General features: G+C 44.3%; 1 long non-coding RNA gene across 1 annotated transcript; it reads left to right on the forward strand.

The window, feature by feature from the left end:
- The first annotated feature begins 3,138 nt into the window (after window positions 1-3,138).
- On the forward strand, window positions 3,139-4,447 carry LOC308086695. Its single transcript, XR_013933262.1, has 2 exons — window positions 3,139-3,203; window positions 3,796-4,447. It is a non-coding gene; the product is annotated as an uncharacterized lncRNA (long non-coding RNA).
- Window positions 4,448-23,230: the final 18,783 nt, after the last annotated feature.

Below are 23,230 nucleotides of genomic sequence, written 5' to 3' on the forward strand. Positions count from 1 at the left end.
TAGGCAGCTCAAAACGCGTTTCGCCGCGGACACAGAGCCCCTAACGCACCACTTTCTTTTCTTTTGTCATGACGCCTCCCATCAGACTGACGTCATTTCCGTTCCGCAGCCAGCTGTGTGTATTTCTGTCAGTCACACGCAAATTAGGTCAAACATTTGGAATATGCAACGTTCTCTCCGAGCAAATAGGGCATAGCAGTGGCGGCCATTTTCTGGTTCCACTTCAAAATAGTCAATGCATTTTTCCCATTGACATTTCCAAAAATATTTATATCAATTATTGTAAGCCATCCAGGGTCCTGGTGAATCATGACCATAAAACATTTGATTCTGTGAAAACTTTTTTGAAAACGGCAAAACAAAGGGTATTTATAGTATATCATATAATTAAATATAATTTTTTTTTAAATCACAGAAAAAAATAATGTATGGTCATGATTCACCAGGACCCTGGATGGCTTGATTCTAGGCTTAAATTAATTGATATAAATATTTTTGGAAATGTCAATGGGAAAAATGCATTGACTATTTTGAAGTGGAACCAGAAAATGGCTGCCACTGCTATGCCCTATACATCAAGGCCTGTGATGTGAAAAAAGTCACTGCACCTCCATTGTGGCGTTTTTGTACTCTTTAATTGTTCAAATGACTTGAAATATTGAAACACATCCTTAAATCCAATAGATTTAAACTGCATGAATATCAGTGAAGAAGTGAAAATGTTTCAGAGCAATGAAACTTTCATCTTGACTGTGATGATTAGTGACAGTGTTTTCTACCGTTATAGTTCTTTTTTTTTGTGTCCAGTTGGGGTTTTTCCTGTGGTTCTGGCCCAGAGCTGACCCGGGTCATGTTAGACCCTGTTGGTGCTGTTGCCACACACAGTAGGTTTGGGTTCTGAGCCGGCTGATTTTGTTTTTTGAAAGCGATGTTCTGGAGGGCATTAATATGTATTTGTAGCAAACGTGTTCATGTTTGTCATATTAAGACCATTAAGAGCGGAAACGCATCTTTGTCACTTTTAGATTTCTTTGGCTGTTCAAAAATAGCTGATCTACAAGCTCATAGCGCGGCACTCTGTGGAAAAAAAAAGTGTAAATCCTTGAATATATATATACATTTTTAACATTTTTTTTTGCTTCTGGGGGGTCCCTGGAATAAAATATTTTCAGATGGGCAAATACCGTAATTTTCGCACTATAAGCCGCACTGGACTATAAGCCGCGGGTGTAAAATCCATAGATTTAGAAGGTCCCCTAGTGGCCGTTAGCTGTAAAAATCCATAGATAAGCCGCACCGTTATATAAGCCGCAGGGTCGAAAAATTGGAAAAAAGTCGCGGCTTATAGTCCGAAATTTACGGTACATATAATTTTGGGGGTCCTTGACATGAAAAAGTTGGAGAACCACTGATATATAGCAAATAATTTTTTTTCCCAAAAAAGGATTTAGAAGACATTTGTAGAATCCCCCAGAAGATTTGAGTTAAATATGTTCGCTTTAAAATATATATATATATATATATATATATATATATATATATATATATAATTAATTGTTTTTTTTTTTTTTTCAAAGATTTGCACACATTTCCCGATTTTTTTCAAAAATAGCAGATCTACAAGCTCATACATGAGTTGTAGATCTACTGTTTTTTAATTGCCAAAGCAATCAAAAAATGACACACAGATGCGCTCCCGGTCTAAATGGATGAATCACTTGAACCCTAGCATCCCTATTCTGAGCTTTTTACTGTAGATTGCCTATTTTTCAGAGAGGATAATCTGGTGTTAGACTTAAAGGCCAGTTTAAGCTTTGTGCAACGAGTGTCGGCCATCGCATCGCATCGACGAAAGGTGACATCGAAACCACAAAAAGGGAGCTGAATAAAGCTCCCGAGAACGATGCAACGAGACCACATTCACTTCCTTGTTTACATTTTGTGGGAGACACCTGTGAGTCGGGCGTAATATTGTTCTATAGCTGCATTCGTCCAAACCCCGCCCTGCGATTGGCTGAATGCAAAAACGAGAAAACAAGGACTCCGCCCCCAGAGGGAACGGTGGGGGCATTTTTACAGTCTAATTCAGCCCAAAACCCTAGCGCTCCATCTGTTCTCGTGGCGTGCCTCGCTGGGCGCTAAACCGCCGACCTTGAGGCCCGAGATCAAATCCCGCTGGAGGCAATCTTTTTCCGACAACCGCAGAAAACTATTTTTTTTAGCTAATAAAGTCTAGTTTTGGACCGGACCGCGACGGAGGGGTGCAGTCTCAAGCGAACTTGAGGGTTATGTACCGATAGGCACAGAATAGTAAATGATGTTGTGGGGACTGCGTTTGCCACAACTGTCACTCAAAGTGACCACTGGCCAATCACAGCGCGACTTTTCCGGGTCTTGCTCGAGTTGGGTTGCATTTCATTATCACGCGTGAGTCGGGAGACGGTATGAACGCCTCAAACTCACAACGTCGCGAGACACGTAAGTGCGACATGACGTTCAACGGTTGTTGCTCAAAGCAAAAAAAAATGGCCTTTAAGGTTTTTACGAAGCGTCTGTGACGATACATTTGTCCCTGTCTGTCTGCGAAAAGGTCCGCCACACATTTTGAGTTGTTTTGATGTGACTTCCGTTGATGTGACGCATCAGTTGACACTTGACCTTAAAGAAGCACAAAGGTTATGCAGCAAAGTCTTAGAAATATAATATGTTCTGCAGAGCGGAAGCCGGAGGGGGGCCTAGTGTAGAGCCTTGGTGGACTCCGGGCTAACTAAGCATAGGGGCTTAAGTGGTTAACCCATTAAAACGGGGAACGCATCTGTGTAACCACTGTAACCATTATTTTATACTTTGTCTATAAAAAAATTGCAGATATACAATATGAAGATCTGCAATTTTTTTTTCTTACAAATGTGTGCAAAACTTTGAATATATATATACTGCTCAAAATAATTAAGGGAACACTTTGATCCCTTAATTCTTTTGCGCAGTTTTCGTTAGCATTATGTACACAGTTCATGAAAAAACTCAAATAATTAAGGGATCAAAGTGTTCCCTACATTTCTTTGAGCAGTATATATATATATTTTTTTAAGCGAACACTTAACGCTAATCTTTGCTTCTGGGGGGTCCCTGGAATAACATATTTTGAGATGGGGGTCCGCGGCCAAATACATATCATTTTGGGGGTCCTTGACATAGAAAAAGTTTAACTCTCTCAGTGCCACGCCCCGAGATATCCCGAGTTTTTCCCGAGTACCCTCCCTGCCAGCACGAGAAATCCCGAGTTTTTACTTTTGACTGTGGTCGCGCTATTCTGTTTATTTTTCATGATCACTTTCGCTTCCTGACTCCTTCAGACTCATTGGGTTCCGGTTTCATGACGCAGATTCCGTTTCCGGTTCTCATTTTTTTCCTGCGGTCATTTTCGGCCAGAATAGGAAAAGTCACGGTTTTTCACACGGTATAAAAAACGAACGGAGAGGTCCAGGTCTACTCTCTTTGGTCTGGGTGACGATCAGTCATCGTAGTCGTGTATCACATCGTAATTTAGCCCGATCAACGATTGTCGAAAATGTCAACATCCGGTTATGACCGGATGTGACGTGAGCCTGTTTGGGAGGGGGCGAGTGAGCCAGCGAGGTCATCAATGTGTCGATTTGTTGCTCTCTACTGGTAGAACTGTATTATGGGTTTAAAAACCCAATCAGATTATTTATTTGAATGAAAAATTACAAAAAAAACGCAAATTGCTGGCACTGGGGGAGTACTTTATGAAAATACTCTTGGCAGTGAAAGAGTTAAGAACCACTGATATATAGCAACAATAGACATTTGTTGAGACATTTGACAGTTACAAATGTTTGCTTTAAAAGAATTGATATTCAAATATTTGCACAAATTTCCACTATTTTTCAAAAGTAGCCAAAGTATAAAATAATGGTTATTATAGCTCAAATCTAAAACGACACAGATCTCGTTCCGGGTCCTAAGTGGTTCAAAGCAGCAACACGGTGGCTGTATTACAGTCCAGTCTGGTCCAACTTGTCTACAGAAAAAAGGCTCTGGTTGTGTTTACTCTTATAACTGTGAATCAAATATCAGTGACCCTGTGACCCTGCATCAGCTACTCTGTAGCAAATGAAGAGATGAAACAAATCTTGATTGTTGCTTTGATCGTCTTAACAGAACCTTGTTTTTTGTTGTTGTTTTTGTTTCATCACACAAGGCTTTATGATCCAGTATACGGTCGTACTGGTCCCAGTATGACCCGTACCAGTGAGTATCTTATCTAGGAACCAGCTGTATTTAATTTATTCACTAATGAGCGCTGGTCTCAGTTCCGGCTTTTGCCTCGTTTGGTTTTTTTTCGGCATGATTTATGAGAAAATGTGAATGTTTTGTTTGAATAAAGGTTCTGCTTCTCTTGTGACAACGATGTCAAAATGAACGTTTGTTTTTCTTTTCTTTCTTTTCTTTTCTTTTAAGCCATTCAGTCCGGGAACACATACTGTGACATTTTAAGATTTATTTTGGCTATTCAAAAATAGCAGATCTACAAGCTCATTGTATTATCTGCTATTTTTGAGGAAAGAAATCGCGAAAATGTGTGCAAATCTCTGAATATATATATATATATATATATATACACTTTGAACTCAAATCTTTACTTCTGGGGGTCCCTGGAACAAAATATTTTGAGATGGGGGTCCGTGGCTAAATACATATCATTTTGGGTGGTCCTTGACATGAAAAGGTTTGAGAACCACTGATATACATAGCAACATACCTTGTTTTTTGTTTTGTTTTTATTGTTAGGATTTAGAAGACATTTGTAGAATCCCCCAGAAGCAAATATTTGATTTAAACATGTTCGCTTTAAATGTATATTATATTAAAAGATTTCCACACACTTTCACGATAAGAATAGATAAATAGCAGATATACAAGCTCATAGCGGCTATGAGCTTGTATATCAGCTATTTTTGAATAGCTCAAAGTATAAAATAATGGTTAAAGTGGTTACTCGGATGCGTTCCCGATTTGAATGGGTTAAATTTCAATGTAAATCATATGATCTATAGGACTGTGTTGTTCTCAACGCAGGGTCCGTCCTGTAGACTCTGAGAGTTACATTTACACTGAGGATTTTTACACTGACGGAAATGGAAAATCATTATCGTCTCTGTCGGGTGGAAACCTCATATCTCCTTATTATCTGTTACTTTTCTCGATTCAAATTAAAAAAACGGCAAAAGTAGCAGATCTCGAGTTTCGAGCTTGTAGATCTGCTACTTTGGATGCTTTTGTGTGACGCTGTAGTAATGATCAAGTAGGACGTTCATTTACGAGAAAAAGTTAAAATATGCGATATGGAGATTGAGAGGTTTCTGCCCGACATTCCGACAGACATTTTTCATGAATTCAAAATAAATGTCATGATTTTTCTAAATAATTTAATGAATAAATAAATAAGGGGAAAAAAAAGAGAAGTAGTGAAAATAGCCCATCTACAATCTCACAACGTGTGAGCTTGTAGATCGGCTATTTTCACTTAGCCTGGTAAACCCTCCCTCCGGAAATCTCAATTCCATTTCATTTCAGGAGTGAGTCTGGCCTGATCCGCCTGTCTGCAATATTGGCTGTGCTGGAGTTGGGCGGGAGTAATACCGTTGACTGACAACCCCTTCAGCCAATGATAATTTTCCCCCTTCAGCCAATCAGCAGTTCACCAGTCTTAATGTGACGCGACGGGACTTTTGAGACAGCCATACCCAAAATGGGTTGCCTTTTTCGGGTACAATGGTGTCACTGCCCGCCCCTACCGGTTCTCTAATTATTATTTTTTAAATAGGCTTTGTCATGATTAATTGACCACATATATGAAGTTAAACAACTAAATTCTATCCAAACGATATCTTATAAGTAAATTCCGTGCCTCAAAATAGAAGTTAGAGAGCTTTTTGAAGTAAAAAAATAGCGGAGAATTGGCCGCACAAGAAAAAGATGGCTGCCGTTCGTGTTTTTGGCTCACTCGAACTCGCCACCTGATTGGCCAACGTAAGCTGTCAATCACAGAACAATGAGCGACGACGCTGATAGGCGCGGCCGTTTGGCATACACAGCCAATATTGCAGAGAGGCGGTTCATGCCAGACTCACTCCAGGAATCAAATAGAAATGAGATTTCCGGAGGGAGGGTTTACCAGGCTAATTTTCACTAGCTTGGGTCTGGGGAGATAACAAATTTCTCTTCTGGGTCTCGAGCTAATACGTTTGGGAACCACTGGTCTATGAAACTGGGGGTCCTTGACATTAAATGGCGGAAAATCTATCCTGATGGGCGCCTATATGGGAAGTTGCGTCATAACCCAAGGATTTTTATTTTACGACCTACGGTCCAAGAGGAAAATAGCAAGAGTCGCATTCTCCGGTTTACTTCCCGTTTCTGCGTGACGTAGGTGGACACCTTTTTAGGAAACAGGAAGCAAGTTGGAGTCTATTGATTCCAATGGAAGAGTCAACGTGAACACAGCTTCTGAACCATTCTTTAGCTCCATGGTCACTGAACTAAATATTGGACCCGATTGTCACAAGACACAAAATATGCAGAATAGGTTATAAGGATAATTATATTAATTATCCAATAATATGGATAATTCAATTCAGTGATACTGTTCATAGAACAGTATCACTACTCATCATCGTGGTTAGAGAGACTTAACACTTTAGAAACTAATTTCTCCAGTCCATAACTATAGAAATGATCCCTGAAAGTCTTAATGAAACAGTGGCTGAAAGAGGTAAGACACTTGTTGAACTGTTGTTCACACTTGTGGTTGCTCTCATTGTCTGATTATAAACTACATGTGTCTGTCCTAGACATTGGAGTTAATATCACATACAGAATGTACTAAACTGTTTCTTCTTTGTTGAGCAAGTGAAGACGGTGTTCAGGTGTTTGTTTATTTATTTAATCTGTATGCATAGGCTACTTTACCAACACACCTGTCACAGACATTTTATTCAAAAGACTTTTGATTACCAATATATTTTAAGACAGAATGGTATTGAAACATTTTGTATTTTCAATGCACCTTTCAACAATGTTAGGGGAGATAAATCTGCATGTAATTACATTTTTCTGAGAGGAAAACACAAAACATGTTTGAAAAAGTTCAAATTTTTAATGAATGTAAATAAGGACATTTCAGAACCTACGCATTATCATACATGAGAATCTAAATCAACTTAACTGAGTACATTTACTTGAGTACTGTAGGACTACTTATAAAAAAACATTTTCTTAAGCACTTTTTTATTTTAGTTTTGCAAGCTCATGACTTTCACTACATTTCAAATAGAAATATTGTACTTTTGGCTCCACCACATTTCTAGGAAGGGACTGTAGGGACCAAACTTACAAAAATATATTATGAATTAATCACATAAGCCCTATTTCAAATATTGTGAAAATAAAATAGCCAATCTACAAGCTCAAAACATGTCGCACTGAGTTTTCATTTAGTTTTCATTCATGTTGATGTCAACATTTTGGCTTTACATCCAAAGATGTCTTTGAAGATGAACTGATAAATGTGAGTAACTGTCCACACATACAGTACTGTAAGCTAAGGACATATTGGTCTTATACTGCCATCTAGTGGGCTACTGGTGGTGAGGCGGTTGTGAGGTTTGAATTTTCAATGCATGGTGAACTAGCTGACTTAGGTTAATTTACACAATGAATGAGTCTCATAATTCATCAGCACAAGGGATTGTATATATTTACTATTTTTATCAGAATTATTTCCACCAACAAGTCATGTCAAACTGTGTTTCAGGAGCATTTTACACACAAAGAAACTCAATTAGTTTCACAGGAAATAAACATGAATTAAATGACAGCAGAAGCTGGTTCAAGCCAGGCTGGAGAGTTTCTCTGGAATAATGAAAGAGGCAATATGTAGGCTATCAGAGCCTTTCCACACTCAAACAGTAGCACAGCCTATAGTTTAGCTGTTGAGTTTGTTGTTTCTTCAACAGTAAGCCATGATGAATGGCAAAGCAAATGCATGCATACATACATTAAGGAACCTTTGAGATCTAAGCATAACAACGTTAAAATCAAACTGTAGGAAATGTAATAATTCTGTGTGAATCCAGCAACAGGCACTGCGTTCGGTTCCAACTTCCACTGCAGTCTAAACAGCATGGCGTTCACCTCCTGATGGTACAGGGACAAACACAACAAAACAAAACAGTGACATGAGCTTTTCTTAAAAGTTTCCTAATAAATGTCTTTAAGATATTTAAGTTGCTGTAAAATCAAATTGAGCGCTTTAATTAAAATTTATTATTTTTACAATTGAAGAAAATTGCCATGTGAAACTGCCTGGTGTCATTTTGTTCTGCACACACGCGACTCAACTGAAACATCCCTGACCACCCTCAGTTAGAGGGAGACTTTTAAGAAATCACAACACAAGTAAAAGGCCTGTATTCCAAATTTTACTTGAGTAAAGATGCAACAGTATCGGTATCAAAATATACTTGCAGTACAAGTAACAAGTACTCAAAAGTACTGTATTCTTTTGAAAATAGCTGATCTACAAGCTCACAACGCATCGGGATGCGACACATTGTGAGCTTGTAGATCGGCTATTTTCGAATAGCTGAAGTGAATAGATTTATGTATGTTTTGTAATAGTAATCTATATCTTACAAGGTAACTAGTGACTAAAGCTGTCAAATAATTGTGGTGGAGTAAAAGGTTTTAAAAAAATGCCTCTGATATGTACCGTAGTGTACTAAAAATGGGAATACTCAAATTGTACTTCAGTACAGCACTTGAGTAAATGTACTTAGTTACTTTCCACCACATGCTCAACAACCCACCTTGACAGATGAAGGGTCTCATGCGGTAGCAGCAGTCATCCAGCCATGTATGCTTGAGGTTCTCCTCCAGGATGATCTTTCCACAGTGATAGATGTAGATGTCAGCGGGGAAGTGTCCATGTCTGTGGTTATCCAGGTTGTCCACTCGTTCTCCACTGACCCAGTCCCACTCCCAGGGGGATTCCCAGCCAAAGATGTTCCTCTCCATGCCGATCCACGCACCGCCCTCCCACACATCTGCTGCTAGGCCTGTCAAGAGCTGCACCACCTCCTCCTGCACGGCGTGGTTGGTGATGTGCACCAGGCTGCCTCCATGGTCCATGCAGAACCTCAGAGCATTCATCCAGTCTTTCTTCTCAGCGTAGAAATGCAGGTTGCCTGGTGTTAGACAGGAGAGATGAGAGGACACACACACACACACACACACACACGCACGCACGCACACACACACACACACACACACACACACGCGCGCGCGCACGCACGCACGCACGCACGCACGCACGCACGCACGCACGCACGCACGCACGCACGCACGCACACAGGCACACACACACGCAGGCACACACGCATGCACAATAATGAGAAGAATAGTAATAATATTGATAAATATGATAATTAATATTAATAATGCAGACAATGTTGATCAATAAGAAGGAAAGAGGCCAATTCTGATGCCTCTATTGTCTCTACAAGCACATAACATGAGTCTGTTTTACACAGTTTACTGTTTGCAGATGCGTGTTGAATTCATGTCATTCCTAATAGTAATTCAAATAAGCAACACAGGGAGAATAAATAAATAAATATAAAAAAAAGTAGTAAATGATTTGAGCTAAGGTGGGTTAGACAACTTGTTCATGTGTAAAAGCGCCGTTCCCCCCTTGTACTAATAAGCACTGGTTAAGATTGCACAGTACCTTATTAAAGGTGAGCTAAGTGATATGTTTTGTTAAACATATATATTAAATATATACAATGCAGGTCCACAAATAACGATTTTTAGCAGCCTCTGCTGGTCATTACCGTCACTGCAGGCCGTTTGTTTATTCCTCTGTTACCCAGAATTCCATTTGTTTTCACCGGAAGATGGAAGCGTTTCAAAAAGCGTTCTTTTAATTGTTTTATACGATCTGTGGATCGTTTCTCTTAGCCAGTGGAGCTTTAGTCACCATGAGCTGTGTTTTCTTTTTCTGTTGTTTAAAAAGTTACCTAGTATTACTTTAAAGTTAAAGCTCTTTATTAATTTTTTCACTTCCAATATCACTTATTTGTCCTGTATCCTGTATGAGTTCTCTCTCCTGATTGCATGACATTGGTATCCCGACCTGAAAATGTATTTTCTGTTTACTAAAGAGCTGGAGAGACGGGAAGACCCCTGTTACTGAACAAACACTCTATAGCAATGATTACTATGAGAATATAGAGCTATTTAACACTCACTAACAAACAAATATCACTTAAACCGTCTTTAATTTATCAATTTCTACAGGTACATTTGGTCCCATTCATACACTCTCAGAGTTAAAGTAAGACTGATGATGTTGCAGTGTTAGTGAGCATTTTACCTTTTGAAATCGGTGAGGATGACTGTTGAGTGTGGGTAGAGGTGGAGGCTGTGGAGGGGGAGGGTGGAGCAGGTGGAGTCAGGGTCTCATTGGAGGTGGAGGGTGTAGTAGGTGGAGTCAGGGTCTCAGTAGAGGGTGTAGCAGGTGGAGTCAGGGTCTCAGTGGAGGGTGTAGCAGGTGGAGTCAGGGTCTCAGTAGAGGGTGTAGCAGGTGGAGTCAGGGTCTCAGTAGAGGGTGTAGTAGGTGGAGTCAGGGTCTCAGTAGAGGGTATAGCAGGTGGAGTCAGGGTCTCAGTAGAGGGTGTAGCAGGTGGAGTCAGGGTCTCAGTAGAGGGTATAGCAGGTGGAGTCAGGGTCTCAGTAGAGGGTGTAGCAGGTGGAGTCAGGGTCTCAGTAGAGGGTGGAGCAGGTGGAGTCAGGGTCTCAGTAGAGGGTGGAGCAGGTGGAGTCAGGGTCTCAGTAGAGGGTGTAGCAGGTGGAGTCAGGGTCTCAGTAGAGGGTGGAGCAGGTGGAGTCAGGGTATCAGTAGAGGGTGTAGTAGGTGGAGTCAGGGTATCAGTAGAGGGTGTAGTAGGTGGAGTCAGGGTCTCAGTAGAGGGTGTAGTAGGTGGAGTCAGGGTCTCAGTAGAGGGTGTAGTAGGTGGAGTCAGGGTCTCAGTAGAGGGTGTAGTAGGTGGAGTCAGGGTCTCAGTAGAGGGTGTAGCAGGTGGAGTCAGGGTCTCAGTAGAGGGTGTAGTAGGTGGAGTCAGGGTCTCAGTAGAGGGTGGAGCAGGTGGAGTCAGGGTCTCAGTAGAGGGTGGAGCAGGTGGAGTCAGGGTCTCAGTAGAGGGTGGAGCAGGTGGAGTCAGGGTCTCAGTAGAGGGTGGAGCAGGTGGAGTCAGGGTCTCAGTAGAGGGGGCATCTGTAGTGTCAGCAGTGTGTCGTTCTGCATCAGAATGGAGAGCAGATGGTTTCATAAAGACATGGACGTGTCTCTGGGTCAGAACACTAGAAAATGCAATATGGAGACTGGTGATTGTTCAAGAGTGTTTCAATGACACTCTCACACACTGTGTTATCATAGTGTACTCACCTCTGTAGCACAGGAAGGCTTTCCGACTCATACAGTTTTCTGTTTCCAGTTTCCCATCAGCCATCATGGTCATACAGCGTTCTGGGCGAGCCTTGTCTGGACGATCCATGTTGATCTCTCTCAGAGGAGGAAATGGTTCTCCACTGGACCACCTCAAGGGTTTACATCTCAGGCCAATCCAGTACCCCCCCTTTTTTGACCCATACATCTTGTCAAAGGCCTCCTGCTCCTTCTGGTTAGTGATGCTTGCTAGGTCTCCTTGATGTTGTTTTTTACATTCTTCAACAGCGTCTTTGTAGTTCTTGTGTGCCTTGCGGTGTATAATGTATGTCTTCACTGTTGCTCCGTTGTCCTGAGTAACTTAAAGTGAATATGAGACAAGTTGTTGTTAATTACTAGTAACTGTATCAGTCTTTATTCAAAGGAATTGACTAATTGATTTGACAGTGAAATTAATATTTTCTAGATCCCCACCGATATATCAGTTTACTTTTTTGACAACATCAGCAAATATGTAGCTGCCAGGTTAAGCACTTTTAACCTGGCCACTGACCAATACAAACTAATAGGCGAGTGCGCTCCGGTGCGCAATTTCCGAACGCACCCCTAGGTCAAAACATTGGTAATTGGCCTGGTCTAGGACTCTCCAAAATTGGACCCCAAAATCTGGCATCGTCGGGCTCTAGTATTTTCCTTCTAATGTGTGAGACCTCATGATGAAGAGTTTATCTATGTTGAAATAAAATACTGTCTAGATTGAATGACAAACTGTTTCAGATGTGATAACTAAACCAGTGGTTTATCTAATCCTAAACAACACACACACACACACACACGCACGCACGCACGCACGCACACATTAGAATAGTATAAGGAAGGTCATACCTTTTTGACACACATATCCAAACGGGGTCTCTCCACATGGACGTACACGCCAATTCAATGTCTTCGTATATTTTACACATTTGTCACCAGTTGCACCCCCATCATTACAGCGATCAACACCACCCTTCCAGTTCAGGTAAAAGTAGTCGTCTCCATTGGACCACTGCCAGGTTTTCTTTGGGGTTCTTCTATGGAGACCAATCCATACTGGCTCTCTCAGTGCTGCTTTGGACTCATTCCAGTCTCTCTCAGTGTGGATGACACACAGACCTGAGTAGTGGGTTTCACACCATGTTTTAGCCTCTGTCCAGGTTTTCTCCTCCTTCACCAGGGTGTACTTCTTGTCTGGATACCGTACTGTTGTTGTTCTAGTTTTTAGTTGTTGTTTTTCTATATCAGTAGAGGTTGAGGGTGGAGCAGGTGGAGTCAGGGTCTCAGTAGAGGTGGAAGGTGTAGCAGGTGGAGTCAGGGTCTCATTGGAGGTGGAGGGTGGAGCAGGTGGAGTCAGGGTCTCAGTAGAGGTGGAAGGTGTAGCAGGTGGAGTCAGGGTCTCATTTGAGGTGGAGGGTGTAGCAGGTGGAGTCAGGGTCTCAGTAGAGGTGGAGGGTGTAGCAGGTGGAGTCAGGGTCTCAGTAGAGGTGGAAGGTGTAGCAGGTGGAGTCAGGGTCTCAGTAGAGGTGGAGGGTGTAGCAGGTGGAGTCAGGGTCTCAGTAGAGGTGGAAGGTGTAGCAGGTGGAGTCAGGGTCTCAGTAGAGGGTGTAGCAGGTGGAGTCAGGGTCTCAGTAGAGGTGGAAGGTGTAGCAGGTGGAGTCAGGGTCTCATTGGAGGTGGAGGGTGGAGCAGGTGGAGTCAGGGTCTCATTGGAGGTGGAGGGTGGAGCAGGTGGAGTCAGGGTCTCAGTAGAGGTGGAGGGTGTAGCAGGTGGAGTCAGGGTCTCAGTAGAGGTGGAGGGTGTAGTAGGTGGAGTCAGGGTCTCATTGGAGGTGGAGGGTGGAGTCAGGGTCTCAGTAGAGGTGGAGGGTGTAGCAGGTGGAGTCAGGGTCTCATTGGAGGTGGAGGGTGGAGCAGGTGGAGTCAGGGTCTCAGTAGAGGTGGAGGGCGTAGCAGGTGGAGTCAGGGTCTCAGTAGAGGGTGTAGCAGGTGGAGTCAGGGTCTCAGTAGAGGTGGAGGGTGTAGCAGGTGGAGTCAGGGTCTCAGTAGAGGGTGTAGCAGGTGGAGTCAGGGTCTCAGTAGAGGAGGAGGGTGTAGCAGGTGGAGTCAGGGTCTCAGTAGAGGTGGAGGGTGGAGCAGGTGGAGTCAGGGTCTCAGTAGAGGTGGTATCAGTAGTGTCAGCAGTGCGTCGTTCTAAATCAGAAGGGAGAGCAGATGGTTTCATATAAAGACAGACTCTGGGTCAGAACACTATAGATACAATATGGAGGCTGTTGATTGTTCAGGAGTGTTTCAGTGACACTCTCACACACTGTGGTATTATATATATATATATATATATATATATATATATATATATATATATATATATATATATATATATATATATATATATATATATATATATATATATATAGTGTACTCACCTCCGTAGCACAGGAAGGCTTTCTGACTCTCACAGTTTTCTGTTTTCAGTTTCCCATCAGTCTTCATGGTCACACAATTTCCTGGACCTTCCATGTTGATCTCATCCAGAGGAGGAAATGGTTCTCCACTGGACCACCTCAAGGGTCTACATGTCAGGCCAATCCACAAGTGTTTTGAACAAGTGTCCTTACAGAACTTGTCAAAGGCCTCCTGCTCCTTCTTATTAATGAAGCTTGCTATGTGTCCTCCCCGTTGTGTTTTACATTCTTCAACGGCACCTTTGTGGCTCTTTAGTTTCCAGATGTTTTTGTTGTGTATGATGTATTTCTTCACTGTTGCTCCGTTGTCATGAATAACTTAAAGAGAATGTGACACAAGTTGCTGTCAATTACCAATAGTCGTATCAGTCTTACTTCAAAGGAAATGACTAATTGATTTGACATTGAAATGAATATTTCTAGATCCCCACCGATATATGTTTTGACAACATCAGCAAATATGCAGCTGCCAGGTTAAGCACTTATAACCTGGCATATCTATTTTGGGCATGTCACTACTCATTATACGGAGAAAGTTTAAAAAAAAAACAGATGTGATAACTAAACCAGTAGTTTATCTAATGCATTGACATTGACAACACACATACGCACGCACGCACGCACGCACGCACGCACGCACGCACGCACGCACGCACGCACGCACGCACGCACGCACGCACGCACGCACGCACGCACGCACGCACGCAGTCCAGGGGCGCCGGAACGGAATATGAACTGGGGTGACACAGCAGGGACACATGTGGACCGTGCGCGCGAGCACGCGTGAACATTTTCGGGTTATTTTGGGTGGGTTTGTTGATTTTTTGGGGGGGGATAATTCGGTTATTTCGGTTAATTCGGTTCACCTCGCGCTCGCGGTGGTCGCGAGGTGCGGGGGACTGGACTGATTTTATTATTTATAAAAAAAATGCGCCACTGGCACGCACGCACGCACGCACGCACGCACGCACGCACGCACGCACGCACGCACGCACACACGCACACACGCACACACGCACACACGCACACACACACACACACACACATTAGAATAGTATAAGGAAGGTCATACCGTTTTGACACACATATCCATGCAGGAACCATCCCCATCCATGTACACTCCAATTCGATCCAGCTGTATATGCACCTTGGTAAGCAGCAATGGTATCAAAAGAACTACACTGATCAACACCACCCTCCCAGTTCAGGTAAAAGTAGTCGTCTCCATTGGACCACTGCCAGGTTTTCTTTGGGTTTCTGTGGAGACCGATCCATACTGGCTCTGTGACATGTCTCAGTGCTGCTTTGGACTCATTCCAGTCTCTCTCAGTGTGGATGACACACAGACCTGAGTAGTGGGTTTCACACCATGTTTTAGCCTCTGTCCAGGTTTTCTCCTCCTTCACCAGGGTGTACTTCTTGTCTGGATACCGTACTGTTGTTGTTGTTTTAGTTTTTAGTTGTTGTTTTTGTTACCAATTGAGAATGACAGAATGACAGAATGACAGAAAAACTAATAAATGTGTGATTATTCATCATGGGAGGAAAATGTCATGTAACCCTGTAATACTGTTCTAGATCAGTGGTTTGCAAACTTTTTGTGCCCAAGGTACACCGTCGAATCAAAATCACAAGGCACACCTAACCTGTAGTCATCCATGCAAAATAGCCTTTATAACACGTTATCACTTACATCATTTGTTATCACTCTATAAATGCAACTTCTTTATTTAGTAATGTCAAATAATAATAGTGTGTGTGTGCTCTGATGTTTGGTATAATACAATATACTGTATGATACTGTATAATTTTCCTACAGGTACAAAGTACGCTACTGACAGTAAGTAAGAAAAACGTTTCTGAACTTTGTGTCTAGTTGTATATTGGTTGACACAAAACCCAAGGCACACATGGACCTTTCTCACGGCACACCTGTGTGCCTCATCACACTGTTTAGGGATCACTGATCTAGAGGGTTCTATAATTGGCAATTAGACCTTCTCTTTCCCTCAACGTGTCACCTTTAAAAAAGGTATGTATCATATAAGTGGCTATATTAATATGAATATTCAGGTAAATAACTATTCTGTGCATAACATACCACAGTAACACCAAATTCACGCCAGCAGCAGTGATTGAATGTCCTTTGTGCAGACATTTGTAAAATGGGTGACTTTAAAGTATCGTTTTCTTTTGCTGTTTTTACAATCCAATATCAAGACCATCATGTATCTGTAGAAGAGCTGCCCTTAGTCCAAACTTACACTGCTATCTCGCACTATATGGTTTTGGCATCCAAACAAACAAAACATTTTACTTAATAAGGATATAAATAGAGTACAATTCTCTCTCTATACTGTATATTGTGGGTTAATAACTAATAGGCCTACATATTTAATAGGTTATTTCAATTGGCAACCATCGATTTTACACAAAAATATTGGTTGTTGGTGAACAAAAGGTTGGTGAGCCCTGGCCTATCACACTGGTAGGTACTACTAGGCAGTTCAGATATACTTACCTCCATCCTTCAGTAACTCAATATCATTCTCCAACATGAGGGAAGGCTGGCTTGCTAAAGGAAAAAAGGTACCAAGCCCTGGTCAGTGCACCGTATAAATGACAGAAAAAAACATACAAATATTCAAACATATTCAATATCGTGTCATGAGTTATTTTCCCCATAGTCATTCCCCTTGTCGTCTTCCCGTTTCGTGAGTGGAAAACTTGTCCAAAACAGTTACTTTTCAAAGCTATTTATTCCTTTTTTCGTCACTTCCAATATCACTTATTTATCCTGTATCCTGTATGAGTTCTCTCTCCTGATTGCATGAAATTGGTATCCTGAAAATGTTTGTTCTGTTTACTAAAGAGTTGGAGAGACGGGGAGACCCCTGTTACTGAACAAACACTCTATAGCAATGATTATCAGACTATAGAGCTATTTAACACTCACTAACAAACAAATATCACTTACACCGCCTTTAATTTATCTATTTCTACAGGTAAATTTGGTCCCATTCCTACACTCTCAGATTAAACAAAGACTGATGATGTTGCAGAGTTAGTGAGCATTTTACCTTTTGAAATGGGTGAGGATGACTGTTGAGTGTGGGTAGAGGTGGAGGGTGTAGCAGGTGGAGTCAGGGTCTCAGTGGAGGGTGTAGTAGGTGGAGTCAGGGTCTCAGTAGAGGTGGAGGGTGTAGCAGGTGGAGTCAGGGTCTCAGTGGAGGTGGAGGGTATAGTAGGTGGAGTCAGGGTCTCAGTGGAGGTGGAGGGTGGAGCAGGTGGAGTCAGGGTCTCAGTAGAGGGTGGAGCAGGTGGAGTCAGGGTCTCAGTAGAGGTGGAGGGTGGAGCAGGTGGAGTCAGGGTCTCAGTAGAGGTGGAGGGTGGAGCAGGTGGAGTCAGGGTCTCAGTAGAGGGTGGAGCAGGTGGAGTCAGGGTCTCAGTGGAGGGTGGAGCAGGTGGAGTCAGGGTCTCAGTAGAGGGTGGAGCAGGTGGAGTCAGGGTCTCAGTGGAGGGTGTAGCAGGTGGAGTCAGGGTCTCAGTGGAGGTGGAGGGTGGAGCAGGTGGAGTCAGGGTCTCAGTAGAGGTGGAGGGTGGAGCAGGTGGAGTCAGGGTCTCAGTAGAGGGTGGAGCAGGTGGAGTCAGGGTCTCAGTAGAGGGTGGAGCAGGTGGAGTCAGGGTCTCAGTAGAGGGTGGAGCAGGTGGAGTCAGGGTCTCAGTAGAGGTGGAGGGTGGAGCAGGTGGAGTCAGGGTCTCAGTAGAGGTGGAGGGTGGAGCAGGTGGAGTCAGGGTCTCAGTAGAGGGTGGAGCAGGTGGAGTCAGGGTCTCAGTAGAGGGTGGAGCAGGTGGAGTCAGGGTCTCAGTAGAAGGGGTATTTGTAGTGTCAGGAATGTGTTGTTCTGCATCAGAAAGGAATCAAAATTTAGATTTATTTTTTCTCACTTCGCTTCTCAGTCTGGAAAGCCTCCTATCTCCAAGGGAGGCGGGGCATGCCATACGGCTGAAAACTCCAATATCACTTATTTATCCTGTATCCTGTATGAGTTCTCTCTCCTGATTGCATGAAATTGGTATCCTGAAAATGTTTGTTCTGTTTACTAAAGAGTTGGAGAGACGGGGAGACCCCTGTTACTGAACAAACACTCTATAGCAATGATTATCAGACTATAGAGCTATTTAACACTCACTAACAAACAAATATCACTTACACCGCCTTTAAATTATCTATTTCTACAGGTAAATTTGGTCCCATTCCTACACTCTCAGATTAAACAAAGACTGATGATGTTGCAGTGTTAGTGAGCATTTTACCTTTTGAAATGGGTGAGGATGACTGTTGAGTGTGGGTAGAGGTGGAGGGTGTAGCAGGTGGAGTCAGGGTATCAGTGGAGGTGGAGGGTGTAGCAGGTGGAGTCAGGGTCTCAGTAGAGGGTGTAGCAGGTGGAGTCAGGGTCTCAGTAGAGGTGGAGGGTGTAGTAGGTGGAGTCAGGGTCTCAGTAGAGGGTGTAGCAGGTGGAGTCAGGGTCTCAGTGGAGGTGGAGGGTGTAGTAGGTGGAGTCAGGGTCTCAGTGGAGGTGGAGGGTATAGTAGGTGGAGTCAGGGTCTCAGTAGAGGGTGTAGCAGGTGGAGTCAGGGTCTCAGTGGAGGTGGAGGGTATAGTAGGTGGAGTCAGGGTCTCAGTAGAGGGTGTAGCAGGTGGAGTCAGGGTCTCAGTAGAGGGTGTAGCAGGTGGAGTCAGGGTCTCAGTAGAGGGTGTAGTAGGTGGAGTCAGGGTCTCAGTAGAGGGTGTAGCAGGTGGAGTCAGGGTCTCAGTAGAGGTGGAGGGTGTAGTAGGTGGAGTCAGGGTCTCAGTAGAGGGTGTAGCAGGTGGAGTCAGGGTCTCAGTAGAGGGTGTAGCAGGTGGAGTCAGGGTCTCAGTAGAGGGTGTAGTAGGTGGAGTCAGGGTCTCAGTAGAGGGTGTAGCAGGTGGAGTCAGGGTCTCAGTAGAGGTGGAGGGTGTAGCAGGTGGAGTCAGGGTCTCAGTAGAGGTGGAGGGTGTAGTAGGTGGAGTCAGGGTCTCAGTAGAGGGTGTAGCAGGTGGAGTCAGGGTCTCAGTAGAGGGTGTAGCAGGTGGAGTCAGGGTCTCAGTAGAGGTGGAGGGTGTAGTAGGTGGAGTCAGGGTCTCAGTAGAGGGTGTAGCAGGTGGAGTCAGGGTCTCAGTAGAGGGTGTAGCAGGTGGAGTCAGGGTCTCAGTAGAGGGTGTAGCAGGTGGAGTCAGGGTCTCAGTAGAGGTGGAGGGTGTTGCAGGTGGAGTCAGGGTCTCAGTAGAGGGTGTAGTAGGTGGAGTCAGGGTCTCAGTGGAGGTGGAGGGTGTTGCAGGTGGAGTCAGGGTCTCAGTAGAGGGTATAGCAGGTGGAGTCAGGGTCTCAGTAGAGGGTGGAGCAGGTGGAGTCAGGGTCTCAGTAGAAGGGGTATTTGTAGTGACAGCAGTGGTCAGGTCATCTGTAATGTCAGGAGTGTGTTGTTCTGCATCAGAAAGGAATCAACATTTTGATTTTTTTTTCTCACTTCGCTTCTCAGTCTGGAAAGCCTCCTATCTCCAAGGGAGGCGGGGCATGCCATACGGCTGAAAACTAACCGTGGCTTCTGATTGGTCTGTGTGTTCGTTGTGATTCGTAATTTGTGAACAACATCCAATCAGAAACGACGTTGCCTACATAACATATCGATGGCCAAAATGCAAAACCTCCTATGTGCAAATTTCATGATTTTCGGATTTCACTGTGGATGAGGACTATAGGCTATGCTGCACATGCTCAGTCTGTCTGCAAGATAGTCCCGCCCCTCATTTTGTCAGAAAAAGTCATTTGACTAAAACCTCCTATCTTGTTCAGTGCCAATTAGTGCTAAAATATTGAAGCGCAAAACCTCTTATCTGCACCAGAACTAGTTGAGCAGCAGACAGAGCTGAAACTTGGGAATTCTATGTTATGTAGACCGTCTAAATGTCTTTCAGTTTGTAGTCATCTATTATTTTCAAAATAAAAAAGTGTCTTCCCCCTTACTAGTTAAGTATTTGTTAGTAACTCTGTCAAGTTAATTGCATTGCCTTGTTGATTGCTAATGATTAGTGTCAGGTGGTGACACTTTTATCACACCCAGAGTGTGAGTTGATAAAAAATATGTAATGGTAATACTTGATACAGTACTGTAGAATGTCTTGATCTCAAAATGAGCATTAAAAAAGCATTATTTAACACAAATAATGTTTGTTTGTAAGCCTAACTATTTCTAGGTAAAAACCTCCTATGTGCATCTATGTAGATAGGAGGTCATTTTTAGGTATAGATAGGAGGTTTTGGCATTGAACATTTTGAACTTGTGGTTAGAGGTTGTCATTGCTGCTTAGATGTGAACGTCCATGTCGTGATTTTTTTATTAAATGCAGATCAAAATCACACGTGAACACCGTGGCAGCCAACAACCCTGTGAGAATATTGTGTTGTGTCGGTTGGGGGTATGAGGGTATGGGTGTGGGATGGGGTTTGGAGTTATGGTAGGTGTGGGGTGGCGGTTGGGGGGTTATGGGGTGGGGGTGCATGAGGGCTTGGGTGGATGGAGTTTGGGGGTTGTGGTGTACTGGTTGGGGGCATGGGGACCGGGGGTTCTGGGAGTGGGGGTAATGGGTTGGGTGGGATTTGGGGGTATGAGGGTATGGGGTGGGATGGGGTTTTGAGTTATGGGGGTTTGTGGTTAGAGGTTGTCATTGCTGCTTAGATGTGAACGTCCATGTCGTGATTTTTTATTAAATGCAGATCAAAATCACACGTCAAGCCAACAACCCTGTGAGAATATTGTGTTGTGTCGGTTGGGGGTATGAGGGTATGGGTGTGGGATGGGGTTTGGAGTTATGGGGTGTGGGAGGTGTGGGGTGGCGGTTGGGGGGGTATGGGGTGCATGAGGGTTTGGGTGGGTGGAGTTTGGGGGTTGTGGTGTGCTGGTTGGGGGCATGGGGACCGGGGGTTCTGGGAGTGGGGGTAATGGGTTAGGTGGGATTTGGGGGTATGAGGGTATGGGGTGGGATGGGGTTTTGAGTTATGGGGGTTGTGAGGTGTGGGCTGGCAGTTGGGGGGTATGGGGTTTGTGAGAGTGGGGGAGTATTGCAGGTGGTGGAGTTGGGGGGTAGAGGGTATGGGGGGGATTATGTTGAGGGGGGCATAGGCCAGTTAGGCCGGATCATACAGGATAGGGTCTTTGTGATGCGAAAGTGTGTTCTAGCCAACACCAACTCAGGACTCCTGAAGAGGGATGGGGTTTTAAGTAAGGGAGGTGGAGAGGTGTGGGCTGGCAGTTGGGGGGGGGTTGTGGGAGTGGGGGAGTATTGCAGTAGGTGGAGTTGGTGGGTATAGGGTATGGGGGGGTTATGTTGAGGGGGGCATAGGCCAGTTAGGCCGGATCACACAGGATAGGGTCTTTGCGATGCGAGAGTGTGGTCTAGCCAACACCAACTCGGGACCCCTGAAGTGGGATGGGGTTTTGAGTTATGGAGGTGGAGAGGTGTGGGCTGACAGTTGGGGGGGGGGGGGTTGTGGGAGTGGGGGAGTATTGCAGGTGGTGGAGTTGGGGGTAGAGGGTATGGGGGGGATTATGTTGAGGGGGGCATGGGTCAGTTAGGCCGGATCATATAGAATAGGGTCTTTGCGATGCGATGTGTGAGTGTGGTCTAGCCAACACCAACTTGGGACTCCTGAATCGCTGCCCTCCACACTCTCCTATCTAGCATCAGGGTCTTGAGCTCTACAGTATTGTTGGCTAAGCTGTTACGCCGAAGTGCATCTACGTAGGTGGTGCACTTCTTGTCTCTCCTGGCTTTGCCCTGGGTTGGCTCTCATAGTGTTAGTTTGCTTGCCACTAGTTATGGGTCCACATCAGAAAATGTGGTCCTCTACAGGAACCTACCATGGGTCACAGACAAAGTCAGAGAGAGAAGGATGAGGCAGGGCACTGCGTCAGGGACCCATAACTACTGGCAAGCAAACTAACACTATGAGAGCCAACCCAGGGCAAAGCCAGGAGAGACAAGAAGTGCACCACCTACTGTACGTAGATGCACTTCGGCGTAACAGCTTAGCCAACAATACTGTAGAGCTCAAGACCCTGATGCTAGATAGGAGAGTGTGGAGGGCAGCGATTCAGGAGTCCATGTGACTCCTAGTGCCATTCATAGCATTCTTGTGTAGACTCCATCCAAGGCCCTTTCCTGTTGTGCTGTGACGGTCCATGTCTCAGCCCCATACAGCAGTACTGACTCCACTGTAGCTATACGAACAGCCGCCTCTTGAGGTCTTCTCCCATGTCTGATTTCCACACTCTCCTCATCCCATGCAAGGCATTCCAGTCAAGTGCCCCCCGGACCTTCAGGTCCTGTTCCATTGAAGCTGTCCAGGCCCAGGTTATTAGAAGTCCGGGATGCCTCGAGTAGCTTATCTCCATCATCTGAACCATCTTCTCAGGAACTCCATAGGCCCGGAGAATGAGATTCCCCCGGTGGATGGTGCCAAAAGCCTTTTGGAAGTCATGAAAGTGATCACCACTGAAAGATTCCGCTCCTTACTCCTTCCAGTATCCTCCTCAGCACCAGTATCTGCCCGAGTTTCTCATTACAGGGTCTAAGATGACAGTTGAGGATCTTCCTTTTAGCCGTCTTGGCAACTTGTGAGCTCAGGCTAATGCCTTGGTGAGTTCGCCTGACTTTGGTACTGGATCGATGATCATTTTGCTCCACAGCTTCGGCAGCTTGCTAGACGTGTGTGCTTGATAAAATCCAACACCACCTCGTCTATGGGCACATACATCAGAACCTCTGCTGTCACTCCATCTTCCCCACAGCTCTTGCCTCACTTGATAGTAGCCTTGGCCCTCTCGTACTCATCCATGGTGAACCGTCTGGTTTGGGAACGTCATGGAAGACAGGAGCATCGGATCATCCTCTTCTTCGGTTGAAGGAGGATTTCCTAGGGGTGTTTTGAAGTGCTGGTACCATGTTTCAACTCGTTCCTCTGCGCTTTCTCCCCAGATCTTGGAAGTCTGAGACGAGCTTCTGCCAGAAATGTCATTGATGAGCTTCCAGCTCTTGCCATGTTTCTGGTTAACATGCACCTCTTTAATGTCCCTGATCTTTTGGGTCAGCTCCCGTTGTTCCAGTTGCATA

The sequence above is a fragment of the Gymnoscopelus braueri genome, assembly GCF_963280865.1.
Source record: "Gymnoscopelus braueri genome assembly, chromosome: 1".
Classification (NCBI taxonomy): Eukaryota; Metazoa; Chordata; class Actinopteri; order Myctophiformes; family Myctophidae; genus Gymnoscopelus; species Gymnoscopelus braueri.